Source organism: Anser cygnoides, chromosome 5, assembly GCF_040182565.1.
Source record: "Anser cygnoides isolate HZ-2024a breed goose chromosome 5, Taihu_goose_T2T_genome, whole genome shotgun sequence".
NCBI classification, from domain to species: domain Eukaryota; kingdom Metazoa; phylum Chordata; class Aves; order Anseriformes; family Anatidae; genus Anser; species Anser cygnoides.
Window position 1 is genome coordinate 66,588,287 of NC_089877.1, and position 24,947 is coordinate 66,613,233.

Sequence of the window (24,947 nt, forward strand, 5' to 3'; positions counted from 1 at the left end):
TAATAAAAAAGCCAAGATTATGGACACTAAGAAGGTATCATCATTGCCTTTCTGAAGCAAGCTTAGTATGTTGGAAGTAGACAACAACAAGGTAAAGAGCAGATCTGTCTCCCAAAGCAATAAGGGACTGCTATTTCATTATGAATTTCCTCCAGGGGTGGAAAATTGTAACTGCATCATGTATCACAAATAAACCACCAGCAATAAACAGAAACTCTCTTTAAGGCTCAGCAGCCGTCAATGTCCATGATCTTTGGCTGTTAATATTGTCATGACACAGAGCAGCAATGGCTGCTTTGTGACGGGCAAGCCAAGGAGAACTTCAGGTCAGGAACATGACAGGGTCTGAGACTGAAGAGAAATTCAGATCTATCAGGCTGACAGCACGCAGTTCACAGAGAACGTGGAGGGCTCCTTGCAACTATTTAATTTAATAGGCAATAAGCAGAGGCTTATTTGGATTACTTTACAAGTAGAAAGAATAAGTTTTAAAAGTCAGTCTTATGAAAGGTCTGCTGCTTCTGTAATTTCAGTACTCAGAAGGTCACATTACAGGAAAGTCAGTGTTTCTACAGACACCGACAGAGGTGAGTGTGAAAGTGAAGTAGTTGTTAATGTACACCTAGTCTCTGTGCTACAGAGAGCAATGCACCAGCAGCACCCTTGAAAAATGTGAATCCCCCTCCATCAAACGTCAGATAAAATTCAGGCAGTCCCCATCGATACCTTGGGGATTGCAGGACCAGCCCCAAATCTCTAACAGCAAAAGCCACATATGACAAAAAGAGTAAGCCCTTAAATTTCAAAGACGTTTTTATCTCTTTCTGCAATGTATTGAAATACATTTTCTGTCTTGCTTGCACAGCACAGACAATGTCCAGCAGACATGAAGCCTTCCAGCACTGGCAGGGATGGGGGTATCTGACTTGCTTTGATTCCCAGCCACCAACCCAGTCTTGCCTGAAACCCAGCCATTTTTTTCAAACTTCTACCGAGAAAAGAGAAAGCAGTTACCTCTTCAGAGTGCAACAACAGCTTCTACGTACTGATTCATACAATGAAATGCTGAAAATCCTAAGAATCAAAGCCTGAAGGACACTTCAATACTGGGTGCTTGCATTTGCTTTACAGCCAGCTCCCACTGGTTGGTGAGATATTTTGCAGTAGGCACTACAGCAGTCCCGAGCACTACAGGAGAGAACAGCCTGGTGAGCTTCCCTAAGGGACTGTCAGACTGAAAAATGATGACAAAACATAGAGTAGTGTCACAACCAGTGACGGTTTGCCCAAACCTCCAGCAAGGCTTCTGCTCTGTGCTGCTATCAGCCAGAGACACACTCTGGCTTCTTCCAAGGGAAGGTCCATTTTGGAAAGTTACATCTCCTGGACAAGGTGCTGCACAGTAGGCAGAAACCATGGTGGCCTAATTATTGTAGAGATGGCTGGTGGTAGAGTACCTTTTCCAAAAAAGTCAGCATATGCTGTTTCCTCTAACAGGGCAGGAGCTTTACTGAACCTCCTGGTTTTGAGATTTCTGGCCTCAGCAGAGCAAAGACACTAGACAGTGGGAGAGGCAATGTGAGGAACGGACTCTCAGCAGCATCTCTCTGATAAATCTGATTTCTTTCACTCCAGTGTTGCCAGCCATACAGTTCACGGCTGTGGTGCAGGACCACAGCATGAGAGCTGGTTCCCCCGGTGCCACCTGCATCACGCTCCTGACACCACCTTCCTGATGGCCGTTGGAAATGGGCCGAGTCCTTCCCAAAGCGTGCCTGTGGTACCCCTGCCACCCCACAACCCCCACACCACCGCCAGCAGTGGGGAGCACAGGCCCGGCCGGTGCAGCACCGGGGCACGGGAGGCAGCGAACCGCCCCGGCTCTGCTCTGCACCCTGGAGCCGGCAGCGCTGTGCCTGCGGAGCAGCCGGGGGGCGAGTCCTGCCCTCCCAGCTCCTCCGGCAGGTTTCCTTTGCTTACCACTGGTGATCTTGCAATTTGGTATCAACAACCTGCTGCTTCACCAACATCACGGGGGGCTGTGCTGGCAGGGTGCTATTAGGAATACTGAGTACCTCATTCCCTCTGCAAATCCAGCTCTGCAGCAGAGACTTCTCAGCAATAGGAGTTAGTACATCTCCAAGTGTTTAACCAGGCTAACATCAGCAAACAGCTTTTAGGAGGATTAAGGATCTTTGAACTTACTCTATGGAGAATTTCAAGCCTCGAAATTCTACCCCTAAGATTGTGCTAATTCATACAAAACTTCATATAAATCTCACAGATAGATTTAGGAGTGACAATTCAATTTTTAGTTATTTCAGGGATTACCTTTTATAGAAAGCAATAAAAACATACATGGAGGTTGCTAGATTCTTCAGCTACATTAAGGAAACAGTTGTACTGAATACTGACTGTGCTTAGGAAAAGACCATTTCTACTCCAAACTACTCACCATCTAAGAACATCAGATAGAAAACAATATATCAAACCAGCTTATATTTAGCATATTGACTCAAAAGTGTGTGTATTAACTAATCCTTTAAAATATCTGACCTTGTTCAACAGCACTGTATGAAATAATTTTAATAAATGAAAAGTTAATGCAAACTGTGGCCATGCATAACCATAAATAGCAGCAGTTTTATAATGTGCTGTTACCAGTCATCTCAGTAGGCAGCCATGAAGACAGGGGAACAACTACATTGAGCTCAGATATTAAAGACAAGGCCAAAGAAGTGTGCAAAGAGGAAAACAGGATCTTCATTAGGGCAAGAGTTTTGAAATTACTGGTGTGTGAGACCTCCCAGGGAAGAAGGTTTAACTGCCGAGTACCCCCACTCACCAGCCAAGATGCCCATTCTCCAAATACTGGGGATTCAGCTCTGCAGTCTCTCACTTGCTATTAGATATATTGAAGCTACAATTAATCCACTAGCCTAATTTATCATACAATAAAGTCTGCCAGTCGTGAATGAGTAATGAATGAACAGATTGCCCTATTGTACATTTCAGCTATCTTTTAGAGATTATCAATAATAATGTTATTGATCGCTAAATCCAAGGACACAAAGAAAGAATAAAAAGTCAAGATACAGACTCCTCTACTGGCTTTTGTTTAGCTACATCTCTAGACCACACTAGAATAAAGGCATCTCCAGTCTATACACAGAGTGGTGCCAGCTCACCAGGATCCTAGGGAAAATAATCCCTGCTGGGGGGATGGAGCCAAGTCCCCCTAGCCCCAGAGCTGCCTCCTCCATGGACCAACTCACCAGCTCTCAGATGACTAGAGACACCCAGTTTTGGTGTAAAGACCGCAAGTGATAGAGAGCCTGCTATGCGCCAGTGTGAACTGCAGTCCTGGTTAATCACAGTCAGTCATGCAGACCTGTGTCTTATTTCTAGTCTGAGTTTGTCAGGTTTTAGCTTTCACTGATTGGCTTTTGCTAGACTTTATTTCTGCTAGATTAAAAGAGCTGTTAAAAGATGTTTTTATTTCTAGCTGCCAGCTCTGCAAACCTCTCCAAGGCTCTGACAGTTGAGCCAAGTTTCTCCTGGGGGTGGAGGGAAGCATGAGCTCCAAATAATAGACTTCATATGTTAAAGTTAATCTTCAGTGACACCTGTGCAAGCAAAATGCCTTCAAAGGAATTGCTAAAATATAATTGACTGGCCGAGCAATTGGAAACAACTGCACTGAAGATGCAGGCAGAGATGACTCCAGCTCACTATTCCCACTGCACCGCGTCTGCAGCAGCAGCGGAATCAAAACATTACAGACTGGTTTTATATCACTCGGACATCAGGAAACGGCCTCCTTGAAAAGAACAAATCTTGTGAAAAGCGTTCCTCTAACATGCTCATGTATCCAGCCCCCCAGCGGAGAGATGATCCACAGCCACTGAGGACGTGGCTGAGCCCTGCTCAGTTGCACCCCGCCGGTCCCCAGGGCGGTGGCGCGGCAGCACCCGCTGCTGCAGCCGGGGGTCGGCACAGGGCAGGCCCCAGAGCCCCCACAACCGGCTTGGCCCTTTGCTGCCAGAAGATGAACCACGCTGATCACAGAATCATTTAGGTTGGAAAAGACCCATCAGATCATCACGCCTGGCCATTACTAACACCACCGTTAAGCCCTGTCCCCAGCCCTTCCTGGCGTGCCCATCTCGGGGAAGCGGGCAGGCCCTGCGCCCGCTGCTCACCGTGCTCCCACCCCACCTGCAGCCATGCAAGCACCAAACAGAGCAAACCTCTTCCCTCTGACGCTGTGAATTCCAGGTACTCATGCAGAAAAGTGCAGTGTAGCCAATTATTTTCTGCTTGTGCCACTGTGAAATGCTCTGTTCAGTTGACAATTTGACCAGAAAAAACAAGCAAGGCGCGTCTTGCCCTCCCTGTGCCTTTGAGAGCAAGCTCACGCTATGCACAGAGCTCTCCCGCAGCAGGGAGAAGAGAGCCTTTGAACAGAGCAAAGTGCTACCCACACCTAGAAGAAATCTTAATTGGATATAAGAAAAGATTTTGTGTATTCCGTGTAGAGGAGACTAAGCCACTTAGAAAAGGATCAAACAAATCCTCTGAAGTGGGCCAGTATCATTTGATCAGCACTTGGTGTCTTCAGATCGAGAAGAGATTTTCTTTTTTTTTTTTTTTTTCAGTTTGAGGAGATGCTCTACTCAAACCACAGACGGTTGGAGCCTGTTGTGTCTGCCCACACAAGAGGAGCGTGTTACCCGCTCTGCAGCAGTCACCTGCCTGCTCCCCAGCCCGGGATGAGGGGTGCAGCCCTGGGCTTCAGCAGGAGAAGCACTGTGTGTCTGGCCAGGCCAAGTTTATCGGCAGCCCTCGCCGCCAGGCGATGTGCTGTGCAGGAGCCGTCCCTCACCACCCGTCTGCCAGCACTCGGCGCCCAGCCTTGCAGCAGCAGCACGAAGGCCCTGGGGCGCGCGACGCAGCCTCCCCAGCACGCCTCCCTCCGAGGGCCCTGCTCTCCGAACGCAAGGCACGGGGGGAGCTCCTGCAGAAATGGCCACGCTTCACGGCAAAGCCTCATCATTTCTGAGGGAGCTGGAGCTGTGTGTGAGCCCTCTTCTTCCCAGCTCAGCAGCTCAGTTTTGCTTCACAGGAAGCTTCCTGTGAGAAGCCCTCAGCTCCAATCACCATTGGTAGTTCCTGTCTCAAAAAGCCCGATGGAGATTGAAATCACCCACAGAGAGCAGGAAATCCCCATGCAAGTTTCATGGCTGCGAAGGTTGCTGCCCCCCTCACCCTTGCCAAGGGCTGGGCCCGACCAGCAGCCGCGGGGCCTTGGGGCGCTGCCACCAGCAGCACCAGCACGGGAGCAGTGCAGAGCCAGAGCAACCAGCCCAGGAGAACCAGAGCTGCACCTCATGGGGCAAGGGCAGCCGAGGGGTTGCCAAGGCGAGAATCGAGCCAACGAGCTGTAGTAATAGTGACACACCAGAGCAGGGGACGTGCAGGCTGGAACTCAGCACTGGCAGGGAAGAACAAAGCAGGGTGAGCCCCTGACGATTACCCTTCTTACGTCAATGAGAGCAAACGGACTGCACTGAGAGAATTACAAAAATTCTTCTCTGCGTATGTAAAAGTAAACGCATTGACTGATGGAGAGGCAGTTTTCAGTAGCTGCTCTCCCTTCTGGACACTGACAGCACACACCACCTTCCGCCCCCAGCCCCTACTGTCACCTGCACACACATAGCTCTCAGTTGCAGAGCTCATGTTATTTATGTATTTATTTCATACGTGCTGAGCTTGCAGCCTGGCAATCCACCCACGTATTTGTTTCACAAATGTCCTGATCCCTCCCAGGAGCTCCAATATCCTCCTGCTCTGTTCCGGCTGGGTGCTAGCAACACCACGCGTCTTCCATCAGACAATGGACTTTCTGGTGCATCTAATGCTTCTGGCTGAGAAGTGCATATTTATTTTCTAGGTGTTAGGCCCAATGGTATGTATGACTTTCTTTGGATTTAATAATGGCTAAAGCTAGATTTACATCAATCTCAAATTTGTTTTATAATTTAAGTCATGTTATTAAAACACTGTACAAAAATACATCTAAGAGACATCAACAGCCAGAATTCTGTAACAGAAGTTGAGCAGGTAAAGAGAAAGTTAGCAATGGAAACCTTGTCCAAGCTTTAGAGCAAAACACAGGAAGTGTTTGGACTGGGATTAAGGACTTTGTATTCCAGTGCTATTTGCCAAGACTTCTGGTATGAGATGGGCTCCCTTGTGCTGAATGCAGCAGGCATATGAATACCTGTGTAAAGCATGGTCTGCCTGCAAAGCATCTTCATTAAAAATTTAAAAAAGAATAAAATTAAAAAGTGAAAGTGGAGGTCCTTTACTGTTTCTGCTCATAAGTGCGAATAGGAAAGCCAAGGAGTTGAGTTTGTCCAATGAGTCAGGTGCTCTTCCTCTGCCTCAGATCACAACACTGATTTCCCCTGCATCCTGTGCTGCAGTCCCACAACCTCACAGCACCTGTGGCAGTGCAGGGAGGCCAGGGGCTCTGAGAAGGCTGTAGGCAGCACACATCCCTGCAGAGAGAGGGTGAACACCAAAATACAGACATAGAGCTCTGGGCAGTGCTCAGGAAGATCCTAAAGTTTTCCTGTGAGTTATCTGCACCAGTACTTCACCAAAAATGTACTTATTTTCTTGTTAAGAAGACTGATGAGAATAAAACAATAAAGCAATTGGAGAAAAATATTTCTCCTTTTCTCTCTCCCAGCTGCACTTCTGTATCCGTGCTTTTGGAACACTGATCTTGTCTTCCACTCACCAGTACAGAAATGGTTTGAGACAAAACACATCTGCGCAGCCCTGCGGTCGGCTCCACAGCACGTGCAGTGCTCTGTGGGAGAGTGGCTCTTAGTGAGTGATGGAGTGCGGTGCTGCTGGGAGCAAGGTGCCGGGTTTTCTGAGCGAGCATCCCTGTAGAAACGACCTGCCGCAGTCATTTCCTGTCAGCAGTACTTTCTCAGTCTTTGATGCTTTTATGGATTTGCAGTCCCTTTGGCTCTGCTCTATTTCATCTGGCAGAGATCGTCCCCGGGCCAAGCAGCACGGGACATTTTCCCCGTGCAGAGCAAAGGAGAGAGCTTGGCTCTGCTCCACAGACAGGGGTGAGCTCGGGCATCAGCAGGTGCTGTGGAGCTCGGGGATGGAGAGCTGCTGATGAGGGCGTGGGGAGGTGGTCTCTGAGGAGACCGGGTGTCACCGCCGCTGCCTGCAAGGAAGAGGGGTGTCCTGTTAAGCCTCCTGTGGTGGGGACATTGCTGATAGCTGCGAGGGGCTCAACATCCCCAGGACAAGCCTGCAGCCTGAAGAATGACTCTGAAAGGTTTGGGCCCCTCTTTGATTGGGTGAGCAGCCAGGTGGGTGCAGAGATGCCCTGCGGTGGGATGAGGCGCGTGGGCGCGTTGCTGCAGCACGTCTCATTCCTGCAGCGTGAGAAGAGGTGCAGTGCTCTGAAAAGAGATGCTTGTGCGGCCAGTGCAGTGAGACCAGTCCTGAGGCAAAGACAAAGTCAGGGGGAAGAGAGTTGGTGATATCACTGCGAATGTTTCATGGAGGGGATGCAGCCAATCTCCCCAGTACCTTTAGGGTAACAAGGACGAGCCCAGAGCTGGGATAAATGTACTTTTTCAATGGAAAAGGGAAGCCCAATCCATGTTAGCAAGGGTTAACAAGGGCCTCCAGAACAGAAGGGACAAGGCCAGGCAGAGGTTTCATTCCCTGCCTGTGCAATGTGCCATGCCAAGGCCCCAGTAAATCAGCTATTTGTAAGAAACGCTCCGGTACGGGTGTCTGTGCAGCACAGCTGTTGTGCTGTATCATTATGTTAATAGTTGCGTCTGGATGCTTTTCCAAGAAAGAAAGGAAGAGACGTTTCTGTATATACACTTGAAATGCAAGCCACAGCTTCAGAGCAGCACTCTGGGGTCTCCTCTTCTGAAACGTTTAGACGAAAAGCAATCCAACACTGGGCTTTCTCTGAAAGTGCATTCACTGAGGAGAGTGCCTCATTTGCCAGTCAGCTGGAGACCAAACTCCTGTATACAGATACACTGAGCTTGGAGGATGCTTCTTAACAATGGCACTGTACTAGGCACAGGTGATTTTCTTTTCTTTCCTTCTTTTTGTACCGGGCAACCTGTCTCTTCTTACTAATCTTAAAAACACAGAAATTGATCCTTCCCTTCACTCACAGGATTATTAAAGTCACGCTTTTCCAAACATTATTCTGGTATGAACCTGCCAAATGGCCTTAACAGCACTGAATCATAGTGCCAGTCTTGCCAAAAGTGGGCAGAAATCTTTTAAATTGCTGATTTATTATTGTTTCACCTGTGATTTAGCTAATACACATCTGAAAATTAAGAAAGTTTCTTTTACATTATATCTGAAAATAAATCATTTTTGCTAGCTCTATTCTCCATATGCCCGAAGACGCCTGCAGGGCAATGTCTGTTTCATGTATTTTAATTTTACTGTGAATGTTATAAATATTAAAAACTCCCCTTTAAAGAAATAAAATACTTCAGCACTGAATTTTCTTTCACCAGAAAGGTCACACAGCCCAGCACAGCCAGGGAATTGGCAGAAGGGTGCTCAGAGCTGCTGCGTGCCAGCAGCACCCCCCAGACACTGCTTCCCCCGTGCCTCAGTCATTTCTCTGCCTCAGCCTCCCTCAGTTTTGGCCAAGCTATGCTCAGAGGTACAAAGCCAAAGAAGCAGTGTCAATTCGCACCAGAGATATATGCAGAATGCAATCTCAGCACTTTCCCTTTAGAGGAACACTCAGCTTTTGCCCCCGGGCATTAGAAGATTCACAGCAATATCAAGCAACGAGCTGCCGCTGGATCCCCCAGCCAGACCATGGATCGAGCTGAGCAGGGGCTGACACGTGTATAAAGGACAACTGCCAGGATCTTTTTTTTTTTTTTAATCGTGTCAGCTTGTACAGCATCATTTCCAGATAATCATAACAAGTCCCAGCCATTGCCTATCAGTTCTCAATGCAATTAATGAGTCTCTCCTGTGGCATTAGCAAATTAAAAAGAATACATCAGCTGTCAGCTGAGCTACAGTCCCTGGCAGGACGCATGCTCGGGTACCTGCAGCTCACACTGCACAGCCCGCTCCTGGCCTGGCCCCGCCGCAGGTCTGCTCCTTCCAGCTGCCCAGCACAGGGACACCTCAAACAGCTTGCACCAAACACCCTCCTGAGCTGGGAAAAGACTCGTTTCTTCAATGAAGAAGATAAATAAAAATAAAACTAGTAAGGCTATAAAGTAACAGAAGTATATGGAGGTGCAACATTTCTCTCAAGGAATTAAGTAAATGTAAAATCCCTGTGAGATTTCCCATGATGAGCTAACTAAACTCGCTGAAGTATTTCTGGTCCTGACACCATCATACGGCTCGTGGAGACTCTCAGTCAGCAAGGAGCAAACCTCGGAGCCTCTGCTGTCAGCTGCTGCCACCACGTCAGCAGCATTAGCAGCACTAGGGTCACCCTGGACACTTGAGCTCTCCAAAGCCTTCTCCTGCCCTGCCCCCTGGGCCCCCACCACATGGCCCAGGCTTGGCAGCCCCGTGCCCTGCCACTCTCCGGCCCTGCAGGGCCCTTGCTCTCCTCCCCAGCTTGTCCCCCCCCCCGGGGGCTCTGCGTTTGCCCCCCCCCAGTCACAACACACCGCCTCCAGCGAGGAGCCCAGCAGCCGCACAGTGACAGCCCTGCCAACACGTCGCTGCAGCTCCTGCCAGCTTCCCTGTGCTAACAGCAACGAGACACGGGCACAAAATGTACAGAAGCAACGTCAGGCATCTGAATGGAAAGTGGTTACGTTCTTTTTCAGTCTTTAAACCACACAGAAAGATTTTGAATAAAATTATACAAATGCAACTTCAGGTTCAATTTCTGCAAAGCAGGTGTCCTGCTGTATGTCTGCGTAGCAACGTCTGAAGATGAACAAGGGTTTTCCATGGGCACAGAGGCCAGGGAGTCCCTCTACAGCTAAGTGCAGTTCTAGCAGCAGAGGATAAACCTGGTGCGGCACGTAAGATTTGGGATCTACCATCTGAGAGCAGCTATTTGTGAGAAATCAGTGCTTTGCCCGAGCTGGGATGCAGATTTGCCCTGGTGAGCGCACGTCTCCAGGAGCCGCAGCCGGAGCATGAGGGCACCGTGGGGTGCTGGGGGCCGGGTGCTGGCAAGCCGAGCAGGGTGCAATGGGGAGCCACCTCCTGGCACACCGCAGTGCCTGAGCAGCAGAGACAGGGGAGCGAGGGGACTGGCCCCGTGCAGGCTGGCATCTTGCCACTCATCTGCCCGCTCCCCTCGCTCGTGCTGGAGGCAGCACCAGCCTCCGGGTGCACAGCAGCGGACTGCGAGCAGGTGCGTGAGGAGAGCAGCGCGTTGCGCTGCAAGGCCATGGGCTGAGCCTTTGCGTGTGTGGGGCAGGAAGGAGCCAGGACAGACACAGGAGCTCTCATCACCTCTCCTGGCAGCCAGGAAACCCCCGCAGCCTGGCCCTGCGCTTGTTCGGCAGGGGAGTCAGTAAGCGAAGCGCTGGGTCAGAAGCAACTACTCCCAGACTGATCCCATCCCATCTTCTTTGAGGCTTTATGCCCACTGCTATGACTGCTGGGAAGCGTAATGTGGACATGAGTTTTGTCCCCATTTAAATGTATTAGCTCTCATTCTTCTTGGAACCAAAACTCTGTTGTTTCTCAGATCCCACCGTGTTTGACTCACCGTGCTGTCTCTTCTGCTCCTGACAGATACAAACTGCACAGATCCATATGTCAAGCAGTTTGACGCAGTCTGATCACAGGTTTTACATCAATATGAGTGGAAAGTTGTAAAGGATTTGCAAAACATCAGTTCTGTGACTGCGTCTGTTCCTTGTATGTACTTTACTTTGCATCTGTTTTACTATCAAAAAGTCTTCAAAAAAGAAAAAAACAGAACAAAAGAAATCCTCAAATGACAATTTTCCTAAACTTGTAGTTTTTACAGAAGTTAACATAAATCAGATTGTGAGAATGATTCTTCATATCCTTAACGTTTTCTGTATTTTAAATCCTTTCTTCACTGAAATGCCAACAAGGGGGTGGGGGGATAGTGAGGGAGGGAAAGAAATTTGGTGAACAAGTGTGCCCCCAGTAGAAAGTACAGCTGTCACACTGAACTCTATAAATCTCATTTTCTATGTTTAGGTATTCCATGTGTGTATAATCATGTAAACATGATTGTTTTCATATGATTGCAAAATAACCCTGGTGAATGGATTGCAAATATGAAGCAAAGCTACTATGGATTCAACATAATTGCCAATGGAAATGATACGTTCTTCTCCCTTATCAGAGTACTGTGGCAGCACGGCTCTGCAGCTGTCTCATTGTGCCTTGTCCCTGTGTGACTGTCTCATCCTGCCACTGTTTAACTTCCTGAGCTCAAAACATTAATCCAGCAATTAGGAAATAAGGAGTTACTTTTCTACCAAGAGAAGTGATGAAGACAAGCCCCACTCCAGGCAGATGACATAGTAATGATAACTATTGCCTTACATTAGAAGAAACAAAGGAGGAATGCCAAGATATTAAACACAGGACTTTGCAATAAGAAATTCTGGCAGATTATCTCCATTGAACAGTCATTTTCCATGTCTAAAAATCTCAGTCATTTCAAATGACAGCTGAGAGTTTTCTCTATAATGAATTCAAGGACAATTAGTTGGAATCATCCAATGAAACCTAAGATACCTCAGAGGAAGTGTTATGGCTTGCCATAAAAATATATACACTTCATTTATTATACTCAAAATCTTGTTACAGGCAAACAGGAGCGCACATCCAAGGTGCCAAGAATTTATTGCTAGTCTAATTAATGTTTTACCAGCCTAATCGAAATATGAGAACCAGTTATTATTAGTCCAGTTACAACAGCACTAACACCTACATTCCAAATTATCTAATTATTATTTTTTAAAATCATTAAAAATACAGCTAAATTCTTGCTCGGTGAGCTCCCCGGTGCTCGTGCAGCAGGGAGCTCCCCGGTGCCTGGCTGTGCCCCTGCCCTGGCCCACGGGACGCAGGGCCGCTGGCACCCCTGGGCAGCCGCTTCCCTCTGCCACTCATTGCAGGGTCACAGATGCTGACCCTGCCTGGCAGAGCTCCTTGATAGCGCTGGCAAGTAATTAACAAAAAGCAAGTTAGGCTAAAGCCAAAGCAAATTCAGGCAGCGGCCACCTAACCATCAGACAGTCACCGTCCCACCGAAAACAAGCTCGTCATCTTGCACCATGGAAAGCCCATGCAAGGCTGGAGACTGCACCGACTTGTCAGTACAGAGCCCACAGCTCTACTCTAGCAATAGCAAATCTAAAATTAATGAGACTGGTTAGTTATTTTTATGAAGAAAACTGTCAGAAAAAGCCATTAAAAAATACTGAGGAAATATACTCGCAGAAGAAAGAGGCGACCAGAGAGGCAGGAGGGTACCCAGGACCCAGAGCATGCACCTCCTCTCCAACACGGTTTTGCTGGGGCCAGACCCATGACCCACGCAGCACCAGCTGTGTGCAGCCAGTGGTGGAGGACAGATGCTTTTCATCCCTCCAGTCAGTCTGTACCTTAGGAATAACCATGCCAGATACAATTGCCCCTGCAGCTCCAGACATGGGCCCTGGTCCCAGGAGGGTGCACGCAGGAGCTGCCAGGCTGCTGCTCTCCCCAGCCACGGCGCAGCACTGAGCACTTCTCCCTTGTCCTCCATCACCGCCCAGAAAGGAGCAAACACCCAGTGCAAACAGGCACAGGGCTTGGGAAAGGCCGGGTGAAGACTGGCATGGTAGCTTGTGGGCATTAGCCAGCACACTGCCTGCTGGGATTTATTCACCATTAATGACATGCGGTGTTTAAAATAACCAGCCAGGTTATTTTAAGGCTCTCACATTGCCACTTCAGACTGCAATGTTTTATCTTATGCATACAGCTAATTGTTGGACCAGTTAAGAATTTTCTTTGATTTAATAATCTTCTAATCACAATATACTCAGAATCTTGGCCCAACTGTTTTGGCAGCAGCATTTCAAAGAACACGCCCTGTGCACACTGGCTTGTTATGCCCAAAGCAAAGCCTTGGAGCAGAGGCTCAGAGGAGCCCCTTCAAGCCTCTCTGCCAACTACAAGCCCAGCCTGGGAGCTGCCCACAAGCTCAGACTGAGCCTATAAATGTAAACTTTTGTCCTTTAAGAAATTTGTGTGGTAGAGTAGTGTTGGTAGCAAACCAACTGGATGTAAATTTTGTATTCAGTGTTTTTTCTTCTCCAAAATTACTCCAAAGGGATAACTAAGTTACTTCCCATTCCAGCTTGGATTTGTACCTTTCTCAGATGTCACACAGATACATTTGCCTGCCTCTGTTTTTTTCACCCCTCCAAAGGTCATGAAACATTTTTATTCAAAGGTTACTCACGGGCAGTTCAGGGACACAGCATCCTTAGCTTCTACAGCAAAGTGTCTGCTCACTTGGCTGTAAGCAGGCTTAACCCTGCCGCAGACGGGGCCGGACGGGGGACGTGGCGGTGCCTGCAGCAGGTCGGGGACGCGGTGGTCGCGGCGTGAGCCCTGGCCGAGCATGGTGCAGGCCAGGCGTCTCACACGAGCCGGCAGGCACAGCTGCCTCTCTTCCAGCCCCTGTTGTTCAGACCGGACAACCTGAGCCCCCCGCTGCCTCTTCCTGGCCCCTGCCCACCGTGGGTCCCTGCTCTCCTTGTCAGGCACTGCAAACGTCCATCGCGTGTTCGCCAGCACCACCGGCTCCCAGCCAGAGGCCTGCAGGGGCTGCACGGGGTGCTAGGAGTACAGAGGACAAATTCAACACCCACATTTTTTTGTCTCTCCCATCCATCACCATTTTTGCCAAGCTCAAGTCTCCTATCAGAGGCTGTGCTGGGGGAAATCTCGCTTTAGCTTAGTCAAGACACTGAAGTCAGAAGCCTGCACATGAAAAAGCACTGCAGTGGTGATTTATTTGCTTAACACATATTGATGGGAAACGTGTATTTGCAATGACTTTGGTATCAGCGAGAGCAACAGTGTGAAACCTCAGAGAACTGAACTCAAGGCTCCAGCCAACAAAGGGAGTGAAAAGAAGCAGATTCTTTTAAAACAAAATACAAGTGAGCTAGTTATGCTGCTTTTGAAATAACTTGTATCATTGTCAAGGGAAGGCTCCAAGGACCCTCGCTAAAATACACAAACTGCTTCTCATGTAAATCTCCATTTTTTCACTGCCTCATTAATTCTGAATAGGGTTCAAAGATGAATAATGCTAAGACCCATTTAAAGCAGAGGAAAATATACCAAATAAGAAAAACTAAATGATCTGGGGGGTAGGGAGGAGACGGGGAGGGGGATTGAAAGAGAGCGCTGCTAGAGATGACAATTTCTTTTTTTTCCACATCAAATAGTTATATTCACCATACAGATAATCTGGAAGAGCAGAAACACCAGTTCCTCCCGCTTACTCTATTATTTCTTAAATACAGTTATTGCTTCAAACAGGTTCACAGCTGGGGAGAAGGGAGAAAGGCTTGATATGAATAGCAGCAGGATGAGCAGTAGCCTATTTAATGGCAATTATCAGTAAAAAAGGACCAAGCGAGAAACCCTGGCTCAGCCTGCAGGTTGTCTCCAAAGGCTCCCTCTGAAGCCCGTAGGCAGCGGGCAGCGGGTTAGCCAGCGGGGTGGATAGCAGGGGCTCCTGCTGTGGTGGTGATCCTGCACATTAACCCTTCTCCATCTGGTGTGTGGGAGCACCGCATGTCTCAGCACCACCTTGCTGGGGCCAGGCTCAGCACGTGCTGCAAGGCAGTCACCTGGCACGGCCGGCCCTCACCACCACCCGTTAGGCCAGGCGATTCGGGTAGGACTTCAGCAGGATGACAGAAGCAGTGCTGAGGTTGCCCTCACACCACATCAGGTGGCTCGCTTGTCTTAACCAAAACGTCGAGCTACTCAGCAGTATGCAAAGTGATGTTCCCCAGCCGTCAGGGGAGGACAGAACCACACATTTCATGTAAAAGCTCTACTACCAGAGTGCTGCTGTTTCTCCACCACCACCACCTCCGGCCCCCCTGAAGCATCAGTCCATGTTTGAGAACTGACACGCATTTGCCTGGACCGAGGATGGAATGGACTTGGCTATTCTACCACGCAGTGATGGAAGCTACCAGAAAAACAGAAAACCTTGTTCCAACCCTAGGTCCACATTAAAAATCCCAACATACAATCTGCTCCACATCTCCCACCAGCTCTGCTCAGTTCTCCCAGTGACATTGCTTTTACTTCTCCGAAGGCACCGCAGAGTGCCGTGCCCTGCTCTGCCCCAGGTGGGGGCTTTCACAACGCCCCCAGCCCGGGCAGCCCGGCTCCTGCTGGGAGCGCGGCGCGGGCACAGCCCCACTGCAGGGCCAGGTCCCCAGGCAGACGGACAGCGCTGAGCCCGGGCGCTGCCGGAGCTGGAGGGTGCTTCCCACGGGCCGCAGAGACAGGGAGCCCCCGGGGATCGCTCCTCGCCAGCAGGCGAGGGCTCATTAAAACAGACGTCCCGGTACCGCCGTGGTGAGGCATGCAGAAGGAAACCACCCCGACGGAGCTCCCGCCCGGCGCCCACCGCTGCCTGCACGCACTGCGCAGTGGTCAGCGTCGCTGTGAACAGCAACAAGCACTTACTGTGACAGCCGCTGGCATTGTTTCAAGCTACAAATACACTTTATCTAAAGCAGAAGGAAAGTGAAGAATTGTAAATGGCTTTTGATAAGATCCCCACAAGAGCCTATTAAGGATGCTTAATTTTGCTCCTCAGTCATTATTGACATAAGAGCCAAATAGAAAGAATGATTAAGATGACAGCAAATATTTCCCAAGTGGAACAGACATCCTGAACAGCAGCTGAGGAACAGACAAAGCACAGTGAATGAACGCTGGTTCATAGGCTCCTGCACAAATGGGCAAGTGAGACACGAAGCTGCTGCGTGTGCACGGCTTGGTGCCACTCTGCCACACCAAAAACCAACTCCTCAGTGTGACTGAATGACCCCATAGACCCAACAACCTTTAAACTGGACAAGTCACACAGGTCAGAACCAGCCAAGGGGTTATGATTTCTCTGCCAGAAAATGTACCAATTTACCATCATCAGCACTCATATTATCATCAGCAATGGTTCAATTATGTTTAAAAAGGTGGCCCCAGATCTCACACCCTGTTTTTGTAAAACTGTTTCCTTGTCACTGTCAGCATCTTCTAAACAATCCCCAAGTGACATACTGTGGTTGGAACTCTGAAACATAACAGAAGGAAAGCCTTTCACCAAGTGTGATGCATGCTCTGTACACGTTCAGTAATGGGATTATTTGGCAGTGGGGTTTCTTGTTTTACCAGTCTGTAAGTGCCTACTTGTGTAAATTTACCTTCTAAAGAAAACCACCAATTGTCTCAGTGGCTGAACTCCTCTTTTCCATACTTACTTCAGAAGGGATTGCTAGTGTGACTCAAGACACCTCTAGGGAACTTTGTAGGTGGCACAGCGGGATGAGAGACTTCATCCACTGACTCACTTCTCGCTCTGCACGCCGTGCAGAAAAGCTGCTTAATAGCAGCAAAGACAAGAGCAACAGGTTCATGAAGAGAGAGCAGGAGAGTCCCTTGGTTCGTTCTGTTTCCTTCCAGAATTGGATTTCTGTTTAGAAGTACTTTTTTACCATGGAAGGACAGACTAGCAGGAGATGGTCCCAGAGGCAGCTGTTGAATCCCCAGTCCAGCTGGACCTGCAGCCCTCCAGATAAGCTGCCCATGCCCTACCACCCGAGGCAGTTCCCAGTTCTGCTCCAGACACTGGCTCTGCACACCCACCGTTTGTTTCCCTATCCATCATAGACACAAGGCAGACATTTCCTTTCCTTTCTGATTCTCAGTGGTTTTTTTATTTTGTTTTTAAGGACATTACCATATTTCAAAGCCCTGTGTCCCAAGATGTCATTTCTGGGTGGTATGTAACCCGAGCAGGGTTACTCTCTTTCCTGAGACACCCCACCCTCCGCAGCCTGCTAAGTGCCCCACGCCTCTCCCGGGGGAGGCACAGCAGCCAGAGCAGCAGCCCTGCAGGAGGGGAAGAAATCTGTGCATACGCTGTGAGCCTGAAGGGCCGGTGGGCCGTACCCTCACCCTGCTGCATGTAGGGACCCAGCAATAGACCTGCACCTCCTCATCATCCCCAGCAGCACGCAAACCCCACTCTGCTCAGGTGTCTTTAGCTCTGCAGCCTTGTTTGTCTGGATCAGAGACACTCCATCTAGGAATCAGGCAAAGCTTTCACAAACAACTCCTAGAAATCCATCATCCCTTCTTTTCCCTATCATAACCCTGGCACACACTCCTGGGCTTTTTGTAGTTTTGCTGATGCCAGTTTTCTGTCGGGGGGGTCACTCTCATTAAGATGGGACGCAGAACTGTCTGATTCCTGCCAGCCCCGTCCACGACCGCTCACCCCACCGCAGGGCATGAGACCTGGGTATTGACCTCTATGCAACACAAAGGCAGCAGCTGAGCATCCAGCAAGCAGCCGGATCCTGCCAGACAAGGGCAGGGCTTCCCTCCACAGAGCCTTGCCCCGGAGGCGAAGGGCTGTGTTGTGCCAGCCGCTGTCGGTACTCCAGGAAAGCAGCAGCAAAGCCCCCACGTTCCTCCAGCACAAAAATACCTCCGCGTGGGCTGAGCCGTGTGAACGTTCCCATCCTAACCAGCATCTGCGCCGTCACGAAAGGCAAATGAGACATAAAAATAACGCTCCGCTCTCGCTGCTGCTCCACGGCCGAGCGCCAGCCGGGCAGGAGGGCTGCGTGCGGGCGTCCGGCTGGCTCGGCACGGCCGGGGGAAGGCAGCCCTGCACCCAGCCCCATCCCGCTGCCGTGCCTGAGCTGCACCAAGCATTGGTGTTCTCAGACAGGACTGTACAGACAGAATACTGGGGGGGGACACGACACACTGTGTTCCAAAAAGCTTCAGATCTGGCATTTAATTTCTGCTCATAGGCTGAGTGCTAAGCCTGCACAGAACACCTTCGTGTTAGAGCAGCAAGACCTATGGTCAGAAAGAGCAAGGAAAAGATAAAGGCAAACCCTTTACCTAAGCACGCATGCAACCCCCTCTTCTGCAAGTCTGCCTCCTGTGCTACCCGATTCCATTTTGACCTGCCCGACACAAGGACATTGCCCAAATAACATTGAGAGCCATTCCTTTCGCCAGGCCACTGCTGGCACGGCCCAGGCCCCACAGGGCAGTACCAATGCTGGATGCGGCCCCGAGGGCCTCCTGCAGCTCCCAGCCCTGAAGCTGGGGCTGCTTCTCCCCGGGAGGTCAGGAGCCGGGTGGGCAGCCAGAGGCCTTGCTGCGCCTCCCAGGGTCTGCACCTCCGGGCTCCCCCACTCCTCACACAGCACTTGCTGTAGCACAGAGCGCGGTACTGGTAACACTGAACAGGCGAGGGCCCCCGTAAAGCCCTTCATGGCGCTTGTAGGTGAGGTGCTGCATGAGCCCCCCCCGGGGGAGGCACAGGAGCAAGTGTCTGCCCCAGCGCTGAGCTCACACTTCCACCCCCAAGCACCAAGAACTGCTGGCAATATTTGCCCTGCACCATGCAAACATTAAACAGAGAGAGCATTCATAAACTCCATCTGCCACCACGCAACATCAGCTTCTGCTGCTGTTTACTTAGAGAGGTGAAGGTAGAACATATTTAGCAGCTGGATGGGTTTTCATGACACAAAAACGCAGAAAGAGCAAAGCAGAACAAGGCGTGTGACTCACCCAACACAAGTGAACAAGATGTGCTGGCTGTGCCAGGACCAGCAGCAGTCAGAGGGGACAGTCCTGCCTGAGCCCTCCCCCACGCTCAGAAGGTCAAGATTTTGCTGCTGTGTGGGCAGAAGAAAGGAAATCTGAGTCAGTATGTCTGCATAGAGCCCAGTCAGCTGCTGCATCTCTGGAGAGGAGGTGTCCGTGTGTGTGCTCGCTCTTGCCATTTCTTTCAGCTTGATGCCTGGACCAAGGCATTCCGGCCAGGCAGTGGGGCTTGCTGTTTCCAGAGCACACAGCGCAGAGGCACATACACCATCGCATTTCCCAGACCTCAGAGAACTAGACTCAGTATAGCCCAGGTTGGAAGAGACCCCCAAGGACCACGGAGTCCAGCTCCGGGCTCCACACGGGACCACCCAGGAATCAAACAGAGCATTCATTGTCCAGGCTCTTCCCGAACTGCACCCACCAGGCTTGGTGCCACGACCCACTCCGACCTGAAGAAGCCCAGCAGCTCTCAGACTCCCCCCAGCCCAGCTCCTGTGCCCCCCGCACCCAGGCGGGACGCAGAACCCAGCGGCCCACGGGATGCACCCAGTCACGTTCGGCCGCTGGAGGAGAAATACCCAGCTTGACAGAGCACCCACCTGTGAGAGAGGGCCAAAGGCTAAGAGAGGAAAACTGACAAAAGAGTGGTTTTTGATCCTACCTGCCTCCCCCAGCTGCCAGCAGCCCAGGGGCTTGCCGCAGTGAGGAGCATGCCAGCAGCTGCCTTAAGTGGCCGTGCTCTGGCTGAGGGAGCCACCAGCCCTCATTGAGGGTTTAACACCATAGCTTGTACCAATGCTTTTTCCAGTAATTAGTTCATAAGCTGAAAAAGACGTGCTCGTCTGGGAGGCCAAGCTAAAGACCGTTAGTTTTTTTGTAATATACTTATTTGTATTCTAGACCCTAGCAAGATATAAACACATTTATTTTGATTTTAAAAGGTTTATGATTGATAGTCTAGATTAACCCGTATTTGCATTTCTGGTAATTTTAAATTGTAATGCCAGGCACCAGAGCCGTGACTTGTCTAGGGTGATTTGTATTGAACCTTCAGAGTACCAAAAAAGCAATAGGGAAACTATTCTCCTCTATGTGATTATTTCTGAATGTTTCCATTTACCAAGTTCTCCCTTCAGTATCAAAAATACAGATAACTTGTGTTCTAATGCATTTGGGGATGAAGTTTGCAAGGTGCAACTATGGAGCCAAACCGCACCAAAAAACAATAACCCATTACTGCAAAAGAAGACCTTCAGCTCCTCACCTGCACCACATTTTAAAAGATCTTACTTTAAGATCTACATTTCAAATCCTTGGCTGGTAAGCACTAGAACGGGACTGATGACCTGCCGTTACCTACGGCAGCAGGAGCACAGCCTCTGCCACCAGCAGCAAGCAGCAGAGAACCAGGAGCTCTCTTCAGAGACACTGCCTGCCCCACTGCACGCCTCCCCCCGCCCCCCCCCCCCCCGGCATGTTTCCAGCCAGCCTTTGCCACAGAGACAGCATTTGTGTTGCGCTCCGGTCACAGGCACATCCCTGGCCACATCCCCACACAGCACCGTGCTGATGCTGCATGTGCCCAGCAGATCCAGGCACTTTGTGCAGCACTAATGAACAGTGACAGCTTTCTCCTTGGAGCCTCCCCAGCACCCTATCACATAATCAATTCTTGGCACCACAAACAAAAGTCACAGCCTTTGTAGCAGGCAGCATTAGCCGAGAGGGGCCAGTGCTGTACCTGCACGCTTTGTTGGTGCAGCACTGTCCGCACCTCCTCTAACTGCTGCACTGAGCCTGTTGTTGATTTGATGAATTCCTCTTTCTTACATCTAAAGCAGTCAGTGTGGTGTTCTTCCAGTGCCACCCAACAATGTTTGTTCCTAACTGCTGACACACTGCGGGAGGGGACCAGGAGAACTCACCCAATGCCACAGGCAACTAGGACAGCCAGGCGCGCATCCACTCTCCTCTGCAGAGCCAGAGCATCACAGGCCCTTGTCCCTTGGGTGAAGCTCTGCACACTTAATAATGCTGCCTATATCTCCAACAAAGAAACAAGATCAGTTTTAGCTCTTCTATATTGCAGGGATTTTTTTAGGTTCAGTTTATTGCAGTGTGTCAGAAGTGTTGGGTGCAATTTGTACCCTGCTGTATCACTTTGAAGTATAACCTGCATCTTCACATACGAACTAGACTAGTTATTTGTTCATTTAATGTTATGGAGTAATAGGGAAAGAAAGGATACATGTGTGTTTCATCTTTCTATTGCATCAGCAAAATATACAAATATATTTCAACCCCATTTAAAATGCATCAAAATTCAACATAGTTACACACCATATTATCCAGCACAAATAACAGGAACTACAACACTGCGTGTTCTAAAATAGCAGTCCTCGCAGTTGTGCTTTATAGCACAGTTATTCACCAGAGGACTCTGTAATTGTGGTATGTCAAATATATTCACTATTTAATGACTGCAAAAGTTTCACAGCATGCAGCTGGCAAGATACTGTGGAGCATACTGTATTGAACTGCTGTGAGAGGGCTCTGTCAGGTCACTCTGAACCCCAGATTAGATCTTATAAAGTAAGAATCTTTCTGAGAAAGCTACCACTTTTTTTTTTCCTTTAAGAATGTTTCTTTTTTTTTTTTTTTACAGTAATTACAAAATCAACATTCTTCTGAGTGCTTGCATTCCACTAATACAGTTGGCTTCAACCTGGATAATGCTAGATGCTCACATTCTATTACAAAGTTTCTCTGGTTTCAGTGAGCGGCACAACAAATACTATACCTGCAGGAAAAGAAGCCTTCCTTTCCCCCTGACTGGGCTGCGAGTGGCGCGGGTCTCAGCAGGAAGCACATCGGCTGCGCGTGCAGAGCGCTGCACACCTGGGCACACCGCGTGGGCACCCCACCCCGGAGAGCAGCACTCTTCCTGGAAGGAACCGACAAGTGTGTGATTGCACTTCTGATTAGATGCAGCCAATATTCAGGCGACGTGAGAGGAATTGTGTCCCCCCCAGACTAGAGCTAAGAAATAAGTCTGCCAGCCTGGAACCCTTTTCCCTGCTGCACCATCCCAGCAAGCCCAAGCCCTAGCACTGCCATCCCCCACCCACACAGAGGTGGAAAAGCAGTATGAGATCAGAGGGTAAAAACCAACAAGGACACAGGAGAAAAATCCCTCACTCCCCCTCTGTTAGAGGCAAGAACACTGCAAACAGAGTTTGGCTGGCCAGGGAATGCAGAAGGCTTCGGGAGTCCTTTACTTCTAGGACTGAATGCTAACTGGAAGCAAAACTGAGCAGCCTTAGACGGACCCATCAAGCAGGGAAACTGAGCCCAACTAACCTGAGGACAGAATCCTGGAAGGCTGCGCTGCTCTTGTACAGCAGCTTTCAGTTCTGTGAAACATCTGAAACAGCCAAATATGTGCACTAAGAAGCCTTGACGCCAGCACACAAAGCCACATTGCAATGGATCTTTGGCTTCCCACAATCCATTAACCCCCCAAAAACCCAGCAGTGCTGCACAACCGGGATTCGAGGGAGTCCTACCACCAACAGCCATACTCACAGGGAGCACAGAAGAGCTGAAAAGAAGCTGCTGAGGGAACCGCCCAGAGCACTGACCTGTGCTTGCAGCGCAGCACCGGTGAGAGCCCCTCTCAGGCTTTGAGGCTTCTTCCCTGCCGCCAGTACCCTGCCTCCCCTCCCTCCCCCCCTGCTTCCCACATCTCTCCGAACCTCCGGGCAGGAGCTGGGGGAGCCAAGTCCCTCCCACTGTAAGTGAAGAGCAGGTTCGGGACCTCCTGATGCAACTGAGCAGGTACAAGTCTGTGTGGCCCGATGCCGTGCATCCCAGGGTCCTGAGGGAGGTGGCTGATGGAGTTGCCATGCCTCTCTCCATCCTATTTGAAAAGTCCTGGCAGTCAGGTGAAGTCCCCGGTGAATGAAAAAAAGAGAAACATCACTCCCATCTTTAAAAGAGGTGGAAAGGAGGACCCAGGAGCTACAGACCAGTGAGCCTCACCTCTGTGCCTGGGAGGATCATGGAACAGATCCTCCTGGAAGCAATGTCAAGGCACATGCAAGACAAAGAGGTGATCCGAGACAGCCAGCATGGCTTCACCAAGGGCAAATTGTGCCTGACCAACCTGGTGGCCTTCTGTGACTGCATCAGTTGATGAGGGAAGACCAGCAAACATCATCTACCTGGACTTCTGTAAGGCCTTTGCCACAGTCCCACATGACATCCTAATCTCCAAATTGGAGAGAGATGGATCTGAAGGGTGGACCATTCGGTGGATAAGGAATTGGCTTGAAGTTTGTACCCAGAATGTGGTGGTCAATGGCTCCGTGTCCAGGTGGAGGCCGGTGACAAGTGGTGTCCCTCAGGGGTCTGTCCTGGGACCAGTGCTTTTCAATATCTTCATCAATGATATAGATGATGGGATTGAGTGCACCCTCAGCAAATTGGCAGATGACACCAAGCTGAGTGGTGCAGTTGATCCACCAGAAGGAAGGGATGCATCCAAAGGGACCTGGATGAGCTTGAGAAGTGGGCCCACACGAACCCAATGAGGTTCAACAAGTCCAAGTGCAGGGTGCTGCACCTGGGACAGGGTGGACATGAGCACAGACTGGGGGAAGAACCTACAGAGAGCAGCCCTACAGAGAGGGATCGCAGGGTTCTGGTGGACTAAAAGTTCGACATGAGCCAGCAGTGTGTGGCTGCAGCCCAGAGACCAACTGCATCCTGGGCTGCACCAACAGAGGGGTGGGCAGCAGGGGAGGGAGGGCACTGTGCCCCTCTGCTCTGCCCTCCTGAGGCCCCACCTGGAGCCCTGCGTCCAGGTCTGGGGCCCCCAGCACAAGGAGGATGTGGGGCTGTTAGAGCGGGTGCAGAGGAGGGCCATAAGATGATCAAGGGGCTGGAGCACCTCCCATGTGAAGACAGGCTGAGAGAGCTGGGGGTGTTGAGCCTGGAGAAGAGAAGGTTCTGGGGAGACCTCATTGCAGCCTTTCAATACTTATAGGGTTCATATAAAAAGGATAGAGCGGAACTCTACTCGTGTAGAAAATGATAGGACAAGGGGGAATGGTTTTAAACTGAAAGAGGGGAAATTTAGATTAGATTTTAGGCAGAAGTTCTTTACTCAGAGGGCAATGAAGCACTGGCACAAGTTGCCCAGAGAAGCTGTGGATGTTCCATCCCTGGAGGTGCTCAAGGCCAGGCTAGATTGCCCTGGGCAACCTGATCTAGTGGGTGGCATCCCTGCCTGTGGCAGGGGGTTGGAACTAGATGATCCTTAAGGTTCCTTCCAACCCAAGCCATTCATGATTCAATGAATACATGTGCAATACCTTGACTATCTGCCCCAAGAGAGAAGCAGACAAGGACATGTTTTGGGGCCTCTCTAGAGCTTGCACTTTCCTCCCAGCAAAGGGGAGCAACCTCTCTCGGACAAGTCTGGTACCAGGGAGCCCCAACAGTCCCAGCTTCAAAAGCATACTCCAGCACAGCACCCTCACCCACCTTAGCACCCATGCATGCACCTACCTTTCCCACATCCCTGCCCAGCCCCAGCAGGGCTGGCTTTCTACCAGATGATGGGCTGGTCTGCAGGCTAGGAGATTAGACAGCTGGTTCCTTTTATCCTTATTCTTCCAGCTGCAATAGGCACCACTCATTGGCTGGTGCTGGGCTTCATCCCCCTAAGCACGTCACACCTGAGCCTACAGTGAAAGTGTGTCTGTAATGCCTGCTCACTGGGGCTGTAGGCCTGTTCCCTCTGTGGTGACAGGGCAGGGCTGTGCACTGCATGCACTGCATGCACTCTGTGCGCTGCGTGTGCTGTGTGCTGTGCTGCCATGCCAGGGCTCGGCTTCACCCGCTCGTGGTGCCCTTGCACCCACTGACCGAGGAACACGGGGGTTTGGCCATAGCCTGACTCCCTTGACCAGCGACCTCCAGACAGCTTG

At 50.1% G+C, this 24,947-nt stretch overlaps 1 long non-coding RNA gene across 3 annotated transcripts; it reads right to left on the bottom strand.

The window, feature by feature from the left end:
• Positions 1–7,071: 7,071 nt before the first annotated feature.
• LOC136791035 (uncharacterized) lies at positions 7,072–24,651 on the bottom strand. 3 transcript variants are annotated; one of them, XR_010832125.1, is made up of 5 exons: positions 24,526–24,651; positions 22,315–22,378; positions 21,755–21,898; positions 20,880–20,992; positions 8,282–10,984 (listed from the first exon to the last, which is right to left on the bottom strand). It is a non-coding gene; the product is annotated as an uncharacterized lncRNA (long non-coding RNA). The 3 variants fall into 3 exon arrangements; XR_010832126.1 differs by lacking the exons at positions 8,282–10,984; positions 22,315–22,378 and adding an exon at positions 7,072–7,541 and having other exon boundaries at positions 24,526–24,633; XR_010832124.1 differs by lacking the exon at positions 22,315–22,378 and having other exon boundaries at positions 24,526–24,623.
• Positions 24,652–24,947: the final 296 nt, after the last annotated feature.